Source organism: Moschus berezovskii, chromosome 11 (genome assembly GCF_049115385.1).
Source record: "Moschus berezovskii isolate FMDL1 chromosome 11, NW_MosBer_1.0, whole genome shotgun sequence".
NCBI lineage: Eukaryota > Metazoa > Chordata > Mammalia > Artiodactyla > Moschidae > Moschus > Moschus berezovskii.
Genome location: NC_142470.1, coordinates 32,982,453 through 32,995,832, shown reverse-complemented (window position 1 = coordinate 32,995,832; position 13,380 = coordinate 32,982,453). Strand labels below are relative to the sequence as shown.

Below are 13,380 nucleotides of genomic sequence, written 5' to 3'. Positions count from 1 at the left end.
CAGGCCGCTCCCGCCGCGGCGCCCCGGGGCCCCCAAGTCGGCGCTGCCTCGCGGGCCGGCTCCGCAGCGCCGGGGCCGGGGCCAGCGCGGCCGCGGGGGGCGAGCAGCGGGCGGAGGCCTGGGCCCGCGGGCGGCCGGAGGGAGGGAAGGAGGAAGGCGGAGAGAAGGGGTGGGAGGGGGGGACCCGGCGGAGGAGGCGGAGAGAGGGAGCGCGACAGCGAGCGGAGGGAGGGAGCGAGCGAGCGAGGCAGGCAGGCGGGCCGGGAGGGAGGGAGGGAGGGCGCGCGGGCGGCGGCGGCGGCGGCGGCGAGAGCAGAGGACGAGCCGGGACGCGGCGCCGCGGCACTAGGGCGCGCAGCCGGGCCGGCCCGACCCCACCGGCCACACGGTAATGAGCGCCGCTGCTGGCGGCCCGGGAGGCCGGCCCGGAGGCGGGAGGGGAGGAGGGTAGCCGGGCGGGGGGCACGGTGGCGGGCAGTGCCCGGCTCGGGGCACGCTCCCGGACCCCCGCAACTCGGCGCCGGGCGCTCGCGGGGCCAGGGCTGCGGGCGGCGACGGCGGGCCGGGCTGGCCAGGGCGGCGCGGGGGATTGGAGGGTTTGTTTATGTCCCCGCGGGCTCGCCAGGCGCCCCCTCCCGTCCCGCCCGCTCCCGGCGCGGAGCCCCCTCCGCGCCCCCGCCCGGCTCCGGGCTCAAGTTCAAGTCTATACAATGCCGCCGGGGGCCCCCCTCCGCCGCCGGCCTCAGCGTCGGTGCCCGGCTAGGCGCTGCCGCAGGGGCCCCGGCCTGGCCGCCCCCGCCTTCCGGGCCCTGCCTGCCCCCGCCCCGGGGCCCAGCCTGGGGCCTGCGGCCGGGGCGCTGGAGGGCGCGGACCCCGACCCGGAATAATCGGCTCCCGCCGCGGCCCGCAGGGAGCGGGGGAGGGGGGCGGGGGCCGGGCCCCGCGCAGGCTCCGCGGCGGCGGCAGAAAATGGCAGCCTGGCACGACCCGGCCCCCCGCCCCTCCCCCCGGCTCCCGGCCCTCCGCGGCCCGGCGGGGCGGGGGGACCCGGGAGGCCCCCGGGGGGCGGGCCGAGGGGTGATCGGGGGGCCGGGCCGGGGAGCGCTGCGCGGCGTTCTTCCTCCGGCCACCTGTGGCTGGGGGTGCGGGGTGCCAGCGGATCTGGGAGGGGCGGCGGGGGTGGGGAGAGTGCCAGTTGGGGGGCACACCTCTCCGCGGAGAGTCGAGCGGCGCGAGCGCGGGGCTGGGGGGGCGGACGTCGTGCCTGGCTCCTCCCTGCCCCCGCCGCGGGCCGTGGGAGCCGGGGCGGCGGCGGCGGCGGCGGTGGCGGTGGCGGTGGCGGCGCCGCAGTGTGGGGGCGGGGCGGGGGCGGGCGAAGATCCCGGACCCGGGCCGCGGGGACCGGAAAACGCAGCGGGGTGGGAGCCTCGGGGCCGGGGCCCGGGGCGTTGCGGGCGGGGGCGCCCAGGGTCGCCCCCTGCAGCAGCACCCACCCGCCTGCACACACTCACACGCACGCGGACACACTCACGCACACGCACCCCCGCCGGGCCGGTGCGGACGTGTCCTTGAAAGCTTCGCATCTGCACGGTGAAGGACGAGGCCTCGCCGAAGCTGCGGCTCGGGGTCTTCGGCCCCCACGTCCCAGTGCCCCGGGAGACCCCAAGCTTCGGAGCCGCAGGCCGTGTCCCGCCCTCACCCCAGCTCCCCTCCCCCAGGCCGCCCTGCCCTCCCTCCCCCTCGGCTCCGAAGGGGCTGGCCGGAGTCCAGGGCCCGCCCCCGGCCTCCCCCAGCCCCCCATCGCTGGGGCCCGCGGCCCTCGGGCTGCCAAACTGCATTTCGCTTTCCTGGAGCCTCCCTTCTTGGGGCACCCACTCCCTTCCCTCTCCCCCCACCCCCCAGCCCCTGTTATTTCCCCCTTTTCTCTCCATCCCTTCCGTCCTTCTTTCCCTCTCTACTGCAAAGCCAGATGAGTAGGTGTTGGCGCCTTGGGTGGGGAGTGAGGGGCTCGCTGGTTCTCAGGGGCTCTCTTCTCCCACGGCTCGCGAAGGGGAGCCCCCTGTGGCTGCACCTTGACCCAAGATGGCGTCCTGCACCCAGCTGGGCAGCTCCGGCCTGCGTCAGGCAGGGAGGAAGGGCCTGGGGCCCGAAGCTACACAACTCGCCCCCTCCCAAACCAGCAGGGACAGGAGGCTGCGGGAGAGGAGCCGGCCGCCCTGTGACCCAGCTTGCCCCTCGCTGCCGTGCCCAGAGACTGCCATCAGCATCCCTGGGGGACTGTTCCGTCTTCATGTTTCAGCCGGGGCTGCCAGCGGCTGAACCAGGCCTCCTGGGCTGGCGGGCTGTGAAGGGATCCTGGGATCAGGTGCTGCTCCGCTGTGCCTGCTCCCTCCCGGCAGATGTGACAGCTGCAGCCAAGGGAGCTTTTCTCCTTGGGCGATGCTTGGAGTGCTAGGACTGGCCTGTGGGATTTGGGGAGCCCAGCTGTCAGGCGGACCCTGGTTGGGCCGTCCCCTGTGCTGGCAGGCGCCGGTCTCCTGGTTGGTTTCCTGAGCTGCCTGGATTAGGAGGCTTCGGTTGTTAGGAGTTCTTGCTAGGTTTCTGGGACACGGTGGTCCCCCTCTGCCTCCAGGTCCCACTGAGGCCCTGGTTGGGCTGTTTGACAGGCAACTCCGTGAAAAGTGTGAGTCTTGTGTGCATGTGTGTGCATGTGTGCACATGTGCCGCACGCACGCAGGGGCCCAGGCAAACCTGTGCAGCGGGTCTGGCACCTGCCCGCCTCCCTTCCCCGGGCCCCACTCCTTTGGGCCCTGGCTTCCTCTCCAGCCTCTTGTCCAGGTCCTTGGGCCTGTCTTCAGCTCCTCACACGGTTCCTGGCCCAGGTGGACCGAGGCTCTCCTTGTCCTCCTTCCCAGGCTCACGGACCCGCAATAGGAAACCAGCCTTGGAAAAGGTGAATTCCGTCTCAAATTCAAGGAGTGTCAGTTTCACTGTGTAAGGGCTCCTCCCCTCTCCTCCCCACCCCCCAAGCACTGGAGAGGCAGAGGAGAGGACAACCTCGGCTATGTGTCAGGGTGTCTGCGGACAAGCTTCTTCTGTAGGGTGGGGGTTGGACTGCAGCTTGAAGGCCCATTCCAGCGTTTAAATTCTATGGCTCTGATTCCAGTGGTGGAGTTTCAGACCCAGGAAGGGGGGCTGGGGTGGTCTTATTTTTACCACACGGATAATCAGGAAGGACTTCTCAGGAGAGGATGTCTGAGTGAGAGCGGGGCCTCCTGAGGGGTGGGCCTTTGAAGGGAGCTGGTGATGTGAAGGGCGGGGGCCCTTCAGGAAACAGGTCAGTCACATCTGACTCCACAAAGGGTGTAAAAGTTTAGCCTCTGGTTAAGCCCTCACATGTGTGTGTCCTTTTGTAGGTTTACGTGGGCATTTGTGTGTGTGGGTGCACAATTTCTGAGATTTCCTCCCTGAGTCCAGTTTGCAGTGAGCATCTGAGTTCATTGTAGATCTTCTTCAGATTGAAACTCCCAACCTCATCCTTTCTTGGTTTCTCTGGGGACCAGCCCCCATCCCAGAGCCCACCCAGAGTCACCTTATTAGAACAAGAGATGCTCCTAGTTTTGTGCCAGTGATCCTCTGAAAAAGCCAGCAAGGAAGACAGGACAAGCTATAAAATCCTGGCCTGGGATGACCTGGCTGGGAAGAAGCAGGGCCAGAGCTGCCCTCTGGGGAGCTTAGACTGCCTCCTGCTCCAGCTCTCCTGGTCTCCTACACTCCGTGTCGTCTTGCCTCTGGGTTCATAGTCTCCACGGGACAGGTCTCTTGCCCTGGCCCCCTCTGGGTCCCCTTGGTCATTTTGTGGGGCTTCCAAGGTGTCTCCTGGATAGTGGGGAAACTTGCTGCACATCTGTGTTTGCGTCCCCGTCCTTTCCCTAGCTGCAGGGTTGGTGGCCGGGCTCTCTTCATCTTGCTTCTGCTCCGCCTTCCCCAAACAGTCACTGCCTACTTAGGCTCCTTAGGCTCAAGCCCTCCTGAAAAACCCAGATTCTTTTTCAGTGTGAGCCAGGACTCCATCAAGGCTCCTGTTTTTTTGGGAGCCAGACAGAAAGGGGACTCTGAGAGCAGTGTTGCCAGCTCTCTAATGGGTGAGTTAAAAATAGACCACCCTCTCCCCATCCTCTGCCTGAAATGTTACCATTAGAATCCAAGCCCTAGAATTTAGGGTTGAAAGACAACTTGAAGCTCTGAGAGCACTTGGAGCTGGGTTGGGGGCTGTTTGGGTGTGGAGCCAGGCCCGGTTTCTTCCAGGGTTGGCAGCGCTACCCAGAGCCCGAGGCCAGGAGGGCCAACTGCCTGCCCATCACATGCTCCCCTCCCTCAGCACTTCCTGCCACCTTCTGCTCTCTTGATCCTGGGGTCCCTGTCTTGGTGCCCGGGTCCCCATGCCCATGTCCCCATGCCCCACTGATAGTTGAGTGTCCCTAGCCTTCTGCTTGGAAACAGGCAACAGTCAGGACCAAGGAATGGCCTGTAGGAATTGTTTCCACTTCCCTTTTGGTGTTCAGTGGAGAGCAGCGTGCTTGGAAGCTGGGCATCTCTGTGGGCCTGTGTGCTTTGCTGCTGCTGAGCAGGGCTTTAATAGTAAACCAAAGGTGCCAGATTCCTTTCCATTCAAATCTTAAAGGCTCGTTTTCAGGCCTTTCTCTCTTTGACTCTTTTTCCTTAAAAAAACAAAAACAAACAAACAACCTACCAGATGAGATCCATGCAGTGTCCGAGATTTGCGTGTGTCCCTTGGCTAAGTGTGTGGGCAAGACAGGGTGTGGTGCACGTGTGTCTCTGTGCATATTTCTGTGTACGAGGTGTGCAGCTGCGTGGGGACAGACTTGCTTCAACATGAGCCTGTCTGAGGCAGCCCAAGTGAGGGCCCTGGAGTCGGAGGGAGCTGCATTCACCTTCCAGCTGAGGGATCTGGGACAAGCGTAATTTCTTTGACCCTCCGTTTCCTCACCTGTGACGTGGAAATGAGACCAGGCTCTATGCATAGGTTGTTGGAAGGATTAAACAAGATAATGCCCATCGCCCTTGGCAAAGTGCAGGCGCTCAGCATGAGTATCGTTATCAGGGTAGTTCGCGTGGCTTGGTGCTGCAGGAAGTGCTCTGGGAAATCTTGTCCACCTTCCCACCTCTGTGTGCAAACTCTTGGACAGATGAGGAAAGTGCTGATTCTGATTGAAATGTCTTCAGAGGAGGAAGTCTCCTCAGCGCCGTTTAGCAATCCTTCCAGAGTTTAGCAGATCACAGTCAACAGGTTGTCTTCTGTCCACCTACAAGCCCTCACACTAGTTTCAGCTCTTTGTTCGGATTCTCTCCCAAGTGCAACCTGTTTACTTCCATGTAGCAGAGACTTGCTGAGCATTTCCTGTGGGCCAGACCCTGTGCTGGGCTTTGAGAGGGTACATGGTGAATTTAGGGTGTGCCCAGCTAATTAATGGCCACAGACCAAGGTTGAGGGAGAGGGAGACACAAAATGCTCGAAGGACAGTGAGGTGACAACCAACTGGAGAGATCAGGGAAGACTTCTTGTAGGAGGTGGCCCCTGTGATGAGCCTCAGAGCACAGAGATGGCACTTCCTGACCAAGGAGAGGAAGCCAGGCTGCATGGGATAAGGTGGCTGGAGTGTGGCAGAGACTGGGGCAGTGAGTGGGGCCTCCGTGTGCTGGAAGCCAGCCTGAGGCCCCATGCTGATTTGAGGGGAGTGGGCCCCTGTGCCCTGTAGCTCCGGTGTGGCCTGTGGAAACTCACTTTGAACTTCCCTGCTTGTGGTGGCTCGGGGGGTGGTGGGGGAGAAGAGCGAGGAACCAAAGGGAAGGAGGGGAAGGGGCCAGCTGAGCTCGTTTGGTGTAGGATCTTGATGATTCCTTTATGTTCTGTAGACTGAAGCTTAAGAGCTCAGACTCAGGGAAACAGAGCAGGGTTTAAATTACAGCAACCCCGGGGTGTCGCGGCAATTAAGGGGAACACCAGCGGGGCTGTGTCTCTGTCAATGATGGCAACGTGATGTGAATGGGCGGCAGGAGGGTCTCTGACCTGGCCTCCCAGAGGTCTCTGGATCTGGCTTTGGCATCCCCTGCCCCAGGCTGAGGCATTGCAGCACCCGCATCATTCTTGTAAGGGGCCGAGAGCACAGGGAAGGGGAAGTGGGGACAGCAGACCCTGACTCTGCCCTGCCCTCTCCCCTCCCTCCTCCACGTGCAGCAGAACTGAGCCCCCACCTGGAGAAGAGATGCCCCCAGGTGTGACTGGCAGTGACTGGCAGCCCCAGCAAGGACAGCCAGTGGACAGGGCCCGCCAGGCCACATCTTCCTTGCTGATCACATTGCAGGCCTGCTTGTCTGGAGGACAGAGACGGGGAGGAGGTGTGGGAGCCTGGGGCTTTCCTAGCTGAATCCCAGCAGGGAATGCAAATTTTTTTTTCAACTGCAGCTCCGCATTGCCTGTTCCTATCCTGCTGTGGTCCCCCCGACCGCCAGGATTTCCCAGCCTTATTTACATCTATAAGAAGGTTCCTATTTTCTCTTTCCTGAGGTCATGGACCTGCTCACTGTCATCCCTATTGATCTGCCCTCTCTGTTTCTGTTTCAAATGTCAAGGTCATCTTTAATTCTGAGCCAGTTGTTGGATGCCCCTTCTGGGTGCACAGTGGGGATGGAGGACCATCTCTCACAGCTCATAATGGGACGGCTGGAACTTGGGTGTCCTGGCCACTGATCAGGTGCTCTTCCTGCTGTTCTGCTAGCTAGATGGATCCTGGGGTCAGTGCAGAAGGTGTTCTAGACCTAATAGACCAGCTTGATCCTGGTGTGCCTGGTGCTTCTTAACTTCAGAAGGTTAAAAGATGCTCAGAGGACGTTACGGGATGGTGGGGTCAGATCTGTAGTTGACTGAGCTGTGAGTTGGATGTGGGCTCTGTCATGGTGAGTGCCCAGGAACACCTGAGCTGGGAGGCTGGGAGCTTGCCTTCCCTCAGAGTTTCCCCAGAGGACCCAGGGAGGGGCAGGCGAGGGTGCTTGGACCCATGCCAAGCAACTGAGATCCTCCAGCAAAGCAGAACCTGTTGGCAAAGGGCTTCTTGAAAGCATGGTCCTGTCTGATTTATTTTGTAGACTCTGAAAGGGTATCTAAGTTAATGGATAAAAGGGAATCTAGTCAGATTCTCCCAGAGCCTTTGAAATGGGATACTCAGTGTGTCTATTCTGACATGTTGCATGTCCATGATATGGTGTGGGGTCACCCCCATAAGCAGCGTGCAGAGTCTCATCTCATTTTTGTAAAGTTCCTTTAAAACGTATACCAGTATGCACTCGTATAGGCTAGCGCATGCTTAGAAAAAAGTTGTTCTAGAAGGATCACACAGCAGGTGTGTCAGCATTTTGGTTATACACTTTATACACTTTTGTAACCTTTGTGACAATGTAGAGGCACATGCATTCCTTTCTTAATGACCACAGCAAAAATAAAACCACACTTTTGAAGCTTCTGGATAAGAACTTGAAAAAAATTTGAGTCACCCTTAGGCTGGAAGGGTGGGCCCTTTTATAATGGATGTGAAACTGGCTTGGAGAGTGACAGCAAAGGGTGGAGCTACTCAGGTACTTGTATTTTCTGGAAAGGTTGCAGGGAGATTTATTGCAGACCCTGAGGTCTCCAAGCGAAGGCCTGGACTGGTTGGGGTTGGGTGAGAGCAGAAAACAGGCAGCTGGCAGCACCCCAGTTCACGTCGGGGCTTCAGACCAAGTTCGCTTTAGCAGATAGGGACGGGAAGCTCAGATCTGACCAGGATGACAGACTAATCATCGAGGATCTTCAGTCTGGTTGCTCTCGTGACCCAAATGGTCCTGGTGTGGACCTCAGGTGACCCAGCCCTGGTGTAGCCTGGGGAGCCACATGCAGGGAGGACAAGATGGCGCTTCAGGAGGCCCCGCCAGGGTGGAGGGAAGGCCTGGGAAACTCGTCTGGCATGTGGGCTCAAGCTGTGCCCGACTCTGATCTGGAGGCCCAGGAGCAGGTGGCAGTGACCCAGGTGATAGGGTGGAGAGGTGAGGAGGGGCAGATACAAATTCCTCTGCTGGTTGCTTGGCAACAGCGCCCACCTCCCCCTTTCACAATCAGGTCACCCAGCCCCGGGCCATGGGTGCCAACTTGGAGCTTGCTTTGCCCCCTGAGGCTACCCTTGTTAAAGAGAAAGGGTATGTGGACTTCTCCAGCCCCGCCCCACCCCGCCTCTGGAGTGAGGCTGGAAGATAAATAAAAGGACCGTTAGCATCAGCATAGGAGAAGGCAATGGCACCCCACTCCAGTCCTCCTGCCTGGAAAATCCCATGGATGGAGGAGCCTGGTGCGCTGTAGTCCATGGGGTCGCTAAGAGTTGGACACGACTGAGTGATTTCACTTTCACTTTTCACTTTCATGCATTGGAGAAGGAAATGACAACCCACTCCAGTGTTCTTGCCTGGAGAATCCCAGGGACGGGGGAGTCTGGTGGGCTGCCATCTATGGGGTCGCACAGAGTTGGACACGACTGAAGTGACTTAGCAGCAGCAGCAGCAGCATGGAAGCAAACCGGTCCCTCTGCGGACCGCCCCTTGTCCCAGGTTGCCAGGGGACAGATGTGCAGGGCACAGAAGTGATCAGAGGGTGGGCAGGCCTTGATCTCAGCCCTGCTACTCCTACGGTAACTGAGAGACCTAAAGGTCTCTGAGCTGGGTGTTTCATCTGTGAATCAGGGATAAGAGGAGCATCTGCCTCTTACTGGTATTGCTTGAATCTAATTAAATGTTGTGTGATGATGTCAGCTCTCTGCCTGGCGCATAGTAGGTACTCAGGTGGTGTGCATTCTTTTTCTCTTAGTTGGGTCATGACGGTGCACCTGGGGGCTGGGCGAGATGACCCTTTCGAAGGCCCGCTTGTCTTCCAAGACCCCACACGTGTTGTCTGTCATCCTCATCACCCCGAGGGGTTGCAGAGCCTCTGTGTCCTCCTCTGTACAGGCTGGATTTGGCTGGTTGATCTCCAGCCCTGGGCATCTCATCTCTGGGCCTTTAATTTTGATGTACTTCAGTCAGTTTCTTGAGACTCTGTGCCTACCAGGAACCAAGCAGGTTCCTCAAGCCCCGGGCCCTCTCCCTTCCTGCCCTCTGCTCTCTTTGGGTCTCGAGCAGGCACTGGCCTCTGCTCTGGTTGCTGGGCCCACTGGCAGGGCCAGCTCTGCCCCCTGGCCCACAGGCATGGGAGGGTCTAGACGTCAGCCGGGCCTGGCAGCTGGCGCATAGCAGTGCTTCCTAATGGTTTTATTACCAGCAACAATGTGGTGCTTGTTGCCATCCTCTCCCAGGCCTGTGGTTCCCAGCCCAACTAGCGGTGGCCTGAGGGCCTGCCTGGTACTGGCAGCTCAGCCGGGAAGCCCAGTGGGGCAGGGCAGTCGCCTCTGCGTTTTCTTTGGTCAACACTCTCTGTGTAGCCTGGACTCTGAGATGGCATGGTAAGAGACTGGGGCCCCGACTCAACAGACCTGGCAGCTGTTAAGTTTTCTCTCCAGAGGCTCCTTGTTTCAGATCCACAAATAACGTTTATTTATTCATTTATTGAAGACCTACTATGTGTCAGGCACTGGCTGCAAGAATATAAAGAGGACTGAGCTGGTCCTCAGGGTGTCCGCAGCGGAGGCGAGAGTCTGGCAAGGTGACCATTACGTCATAGGTGGGTGGAGAGAGCTCTGCGGCGTGTGCCCAGGGCATTCCATGAGCTCAGAGAAGGGACATCTCAGGCAAGTGGGGAGGGAAGATCGGAGAAGGGTTTCTTAAGGAGGTGAGGCTGGAGCTGAGTCTTGAAGGGTGGGCAGCAGTTAGCCGAGTGGTCCAGGGCATTTTCTCCCCTGGTGCGGCAAGAGTGAAGGGTGATGGGAACCATGGGATGTGAAGCTGGGAGGGCCAAGCAGAGCTGGACAGAAGGATGGGATGTTACCCATCAATAAGCATTGAGCTTAGAGTACCATGCCCGTATCAGAAAGATGGTCCAGGGGCATCAGGGAGGAGAAATTAGGCAGCTGAGGCTGGGGACAGATTGCCCAGGCAGAAGGCTGGTGCGGGAATCCAGGGGAGCAGCAGTGCAGGCACGGAGGAGGAGGAGGGCTGTTCCATGAGGCATTTAAGTGGGAGTGGCTGGGTGATGGAGAGGGTGAGGGAGCTGGCTCAGCCAGCCTGGTGGGCGGGGGCGGGGGTGCCATCCATTGAGAGGGTGCAGGTGGAGGGAGTCTAGGAGAGATCTAGGAGTGCTTCCCATGGGAGGTGGGGCTAGAGTTGAAACTTGAGGGCGGTGCTTAGCACACAGCTGGAGCCTCTGCTGAGCCAGGAAGGTGAGAGAGGCCTGGAAGTGGGGGGGCCCAGGGAGGCGCAGTGTCCGGCTGATGGATTAGAAAGGCAGGTGCGTTTTTCTCCATAACTGGTAGCCATCCTAGATTTTTGAGGATGGAAGTGACTTAACCAGGAGTTTGTCCCACATGCACTGGGGATCCTGACGTGGGGTCCTTGAACAGGGGCCTCTGCTTCTCAAGAGCTCCCCCGAATGATGAGCAGCAAGGCCTAGACCCTGTTCTTCAACTCCCACTGCACGACCTGGAGGGAGCTGTCGTCACCCCCTGGAGCTGCAAAGTTGACACCCCCCTCCATGCAGAGGCAGGTCTGCCAGGCAGGAGGGAAGAAGATGGTGTCCCTGCAGAACTTGTAGTGTGTGTCTGCAGTTCGGTGAGCAAACAGAAAAGAAACAAAAACTGTTTCTCTAAAATAGAAATACGAGTCTTTTGTGTATCCTAGGAAGAGCTGTTTCTAAAGAGTTTCTGGAAAACAGCATGAGCCAGGTCAGCATCTCTGAACCCGGGCAGAGGCGAGAGGCAGCACGGTGTTGCGCCAGGGCCACCGGGCTCAGCACTGGACAGGCAGTGGTTTCACCTCGGCCTTGCCACCTCCTCACCGCATCCCCCTCAGGTAGATCACTTAACTTCCCTTAGCCTCAGTTTTGCCATCTGCGAAGTGGAAACCACCTTCCAGGCTTGTGTTGTTTGTTTCAAAAGCCCTGCTTCGTGCACTCAACTTGCATGTTCTGTTTCATGTATCTTTTAAAAGAATGCTCCTACAGTTGGCCTCACAGGTGCATGAGGATCGCAGTTCAGCTGTGCCTGGCCCCTGTCTGGCGCTTCTCTTCCCCTGCCTCACAGGCTGAGCCTCCTCTTGCTATTCATCTCCAAGAGGCCCAACCCCCAGTGGGTTTTGAGTTCCAGGTTCCTGGGAAGTTCCACTTAATCGTGTTCCATTGACTCCCTTGTTCTGCAAACCTGGGTCACCCCAGTGTATCTGAAGAGCATCTCTTGAGTTCAGTGGGAATTAGGGGAGGGGTCTCAGCTCCTTTTCTCTTCTTAGTGGAGGGGAGGTGGGGTCTGTGCAGAGTGGCTCCTGGCTGTGTGCAGAACAGAAGGCAAGGGTGGAAGAGGCTGTTAACCACTCGGATCCTGGGTGGACCGTAGGCTGGGACCGTGCCCAGGACCTGGCTTCCTGTGCCTGGAAAAGGGCTGCAGGGCCTTGGTCCATCTCTCTGGGAGATGAGTTTGGGGTGACCTTGGCCTGGACAGTGAGGCCAGCTTCGCAGGAAGCAGGCACACGTGGTGGCCATTGGGCACACGTGGTGGCCTGTAACATGAAGCCACGCCCACGGGGAGAGTTTTGAAGCATCTGTGCCTTGCAGAGGAGGCTCTGGTGTGGGTGGGGGAAGGTGGGTTCTCAGTGGGGGCTCCTGTGGTGGTGACGTTGGCAAGAAGGCCAATCAGGCTGTCTCTGGCTGGGGATGGGGTGGGTGGGGACCACTGTCAATTCGAGGGTGGAAACCAGTGTTTCTCTGGTTAGTACAGACCTGCTCTTGCTTCCCCGTCACAGGGGGCGCGGGGCTTGTGTGGACCGAGGGTGTGGTGGTGTCATCACATGAAACATACAGCATAATTAATCTAGCATACCCTTAATGGTATGCATAATTGTGCTGCCTGGTAATTAGGTGTAAATGGTAAGCAGTTCACATAAATGTTTTTGTAATTGGTATTAATTTTGCAGAGGCAAACTAAGTTTATGTGGTTTCCCTCTTCTTGCTCTGTTAGTTTTCTAGCACAGGCAATTCCTAGCTCTTGGAGGAGTTCTATTGCAAATGTTTGTTTATAGGGCCATGTTTTGTATTTTCTCTCAGAACAATGTTATGAATGGTTATGAGGTTCCCAAGCTGGTTTCCAAATGCCTCTTTGGCCCGCACTTTAGGTGAAATGTGTGATGCATGTGTGGGGAGGCCTCGCTAGGACTCCTGCTCCAGGTTCCGGGAGCGCGCGCATGTGTGTGTGTGTGTGTCTGTCTGTCTGTCTGTGTCTCAGTGTGTGTGTGAGTGTGTGTGTGTCTCAGTGTGTGTGTGTCTTGTGTGTGTGTCTGTGTGTGTCTGTGTCTCAGTGTGTGTGTGTCTGTGTCTCTGTGTGTGTGTCTGTGTCTCAGTGTCTGTGTGAGTCTGTGTCTCTGTGTGTGTGTGTGTCTGTGTCTCAGTGTGTGTGTGTGTCTGTGTCTCTGTGTGTGTGTCTGTGTCTCAGTGTCTGTGTGAGTCTGTGTCTCAGTGTGTGTGTGTGTCTGTGTCTCAGTGTGTGTGTGTGTATCTGTGTCTCAGTGTGTGTGTGTATCTGTGTCTCAGTGTGTGTGTGTGTCTGTGTCTCAGTGTGTGTGTGAGTGTGTCTCAGTGTCTGTGTGAGTCTGTGTCTCTGTGTGTGTGTGAGTCTGTGTCTCTGTGTGTGTGTCTCAGTGTGTGTATGGGTGTCTGTGTGTGTCTGTGTCTCAGTGTGTGTGTGAGTCTGTGTCTCAGTATGTGTGTGTGTGTCTCAGTGTGTGTGTGTGTCTGTGTCTCAGTGTGTGTGTGTGTCTGTGTCTCAGTGTGTGTGTCTGTGTCTCAGTGTCTGTGTGAGTCTGTGTCTCAGTGTGTGTGTGTGTCTGTGTCTCAGTGTGTGTGTCTGTGTCTCAGTGTCTGTGTGAGTCTGTGTCTCAGTGTGTGTGTCTCAGTGTGTGTATGTGTGTCTGTCTCTGTGTGTGTGTGTGTGTGAGTCTGTGTCTCAGTATGTATGTATGTGTCTCGTGTGTGTGTGTGTCTGTGTCTCAGTGTGTGTCTCTGTGTGTGTGTCTCAGTGTGTGTCTGTGTGTGTGTGTGTGTCTGTGTCTCAGTGTGTGTGTGAGTCTGTGTCTCAGTGTGTGTGTGTGTCTGTGTCTCAGTGTGTGTGTGTGTGTCTCAGTGTGTGTGTGAGTCTGTGTCTC

The 13,380-nt window shown here is 58.3% G+C and overlaps 1 protein-coding gene across 6 annotated transcripts in view; it reads left to right on the top strand.

Moving 5' to 3' along the window:
• DNMT3A (DNA methyltransferase 3 alpha) overlaps positions 1–13,380 on the top strand; it is a 107,289-nt gene that overhangs the window by 356 nt on the left and 93,553 nt on the right. For 5 of the 6 annotated variants that reach the window (XR_016038543.1, XR_008682568.2, XR_016038544.1 and 2 more), the window contains exon 1: positions 257–388. The exons of the other annotated variant lie outside the window; for it this stretch is intronic. The gene's annotated coding sequence lies outside the window, so the exon portion shown is untranslated. Of the gene's footprint in view, positions 1–256; positions 389–13,380 lie in introns of those variants that run through there. 6 annotated transcript variants of the gene reach the window in all.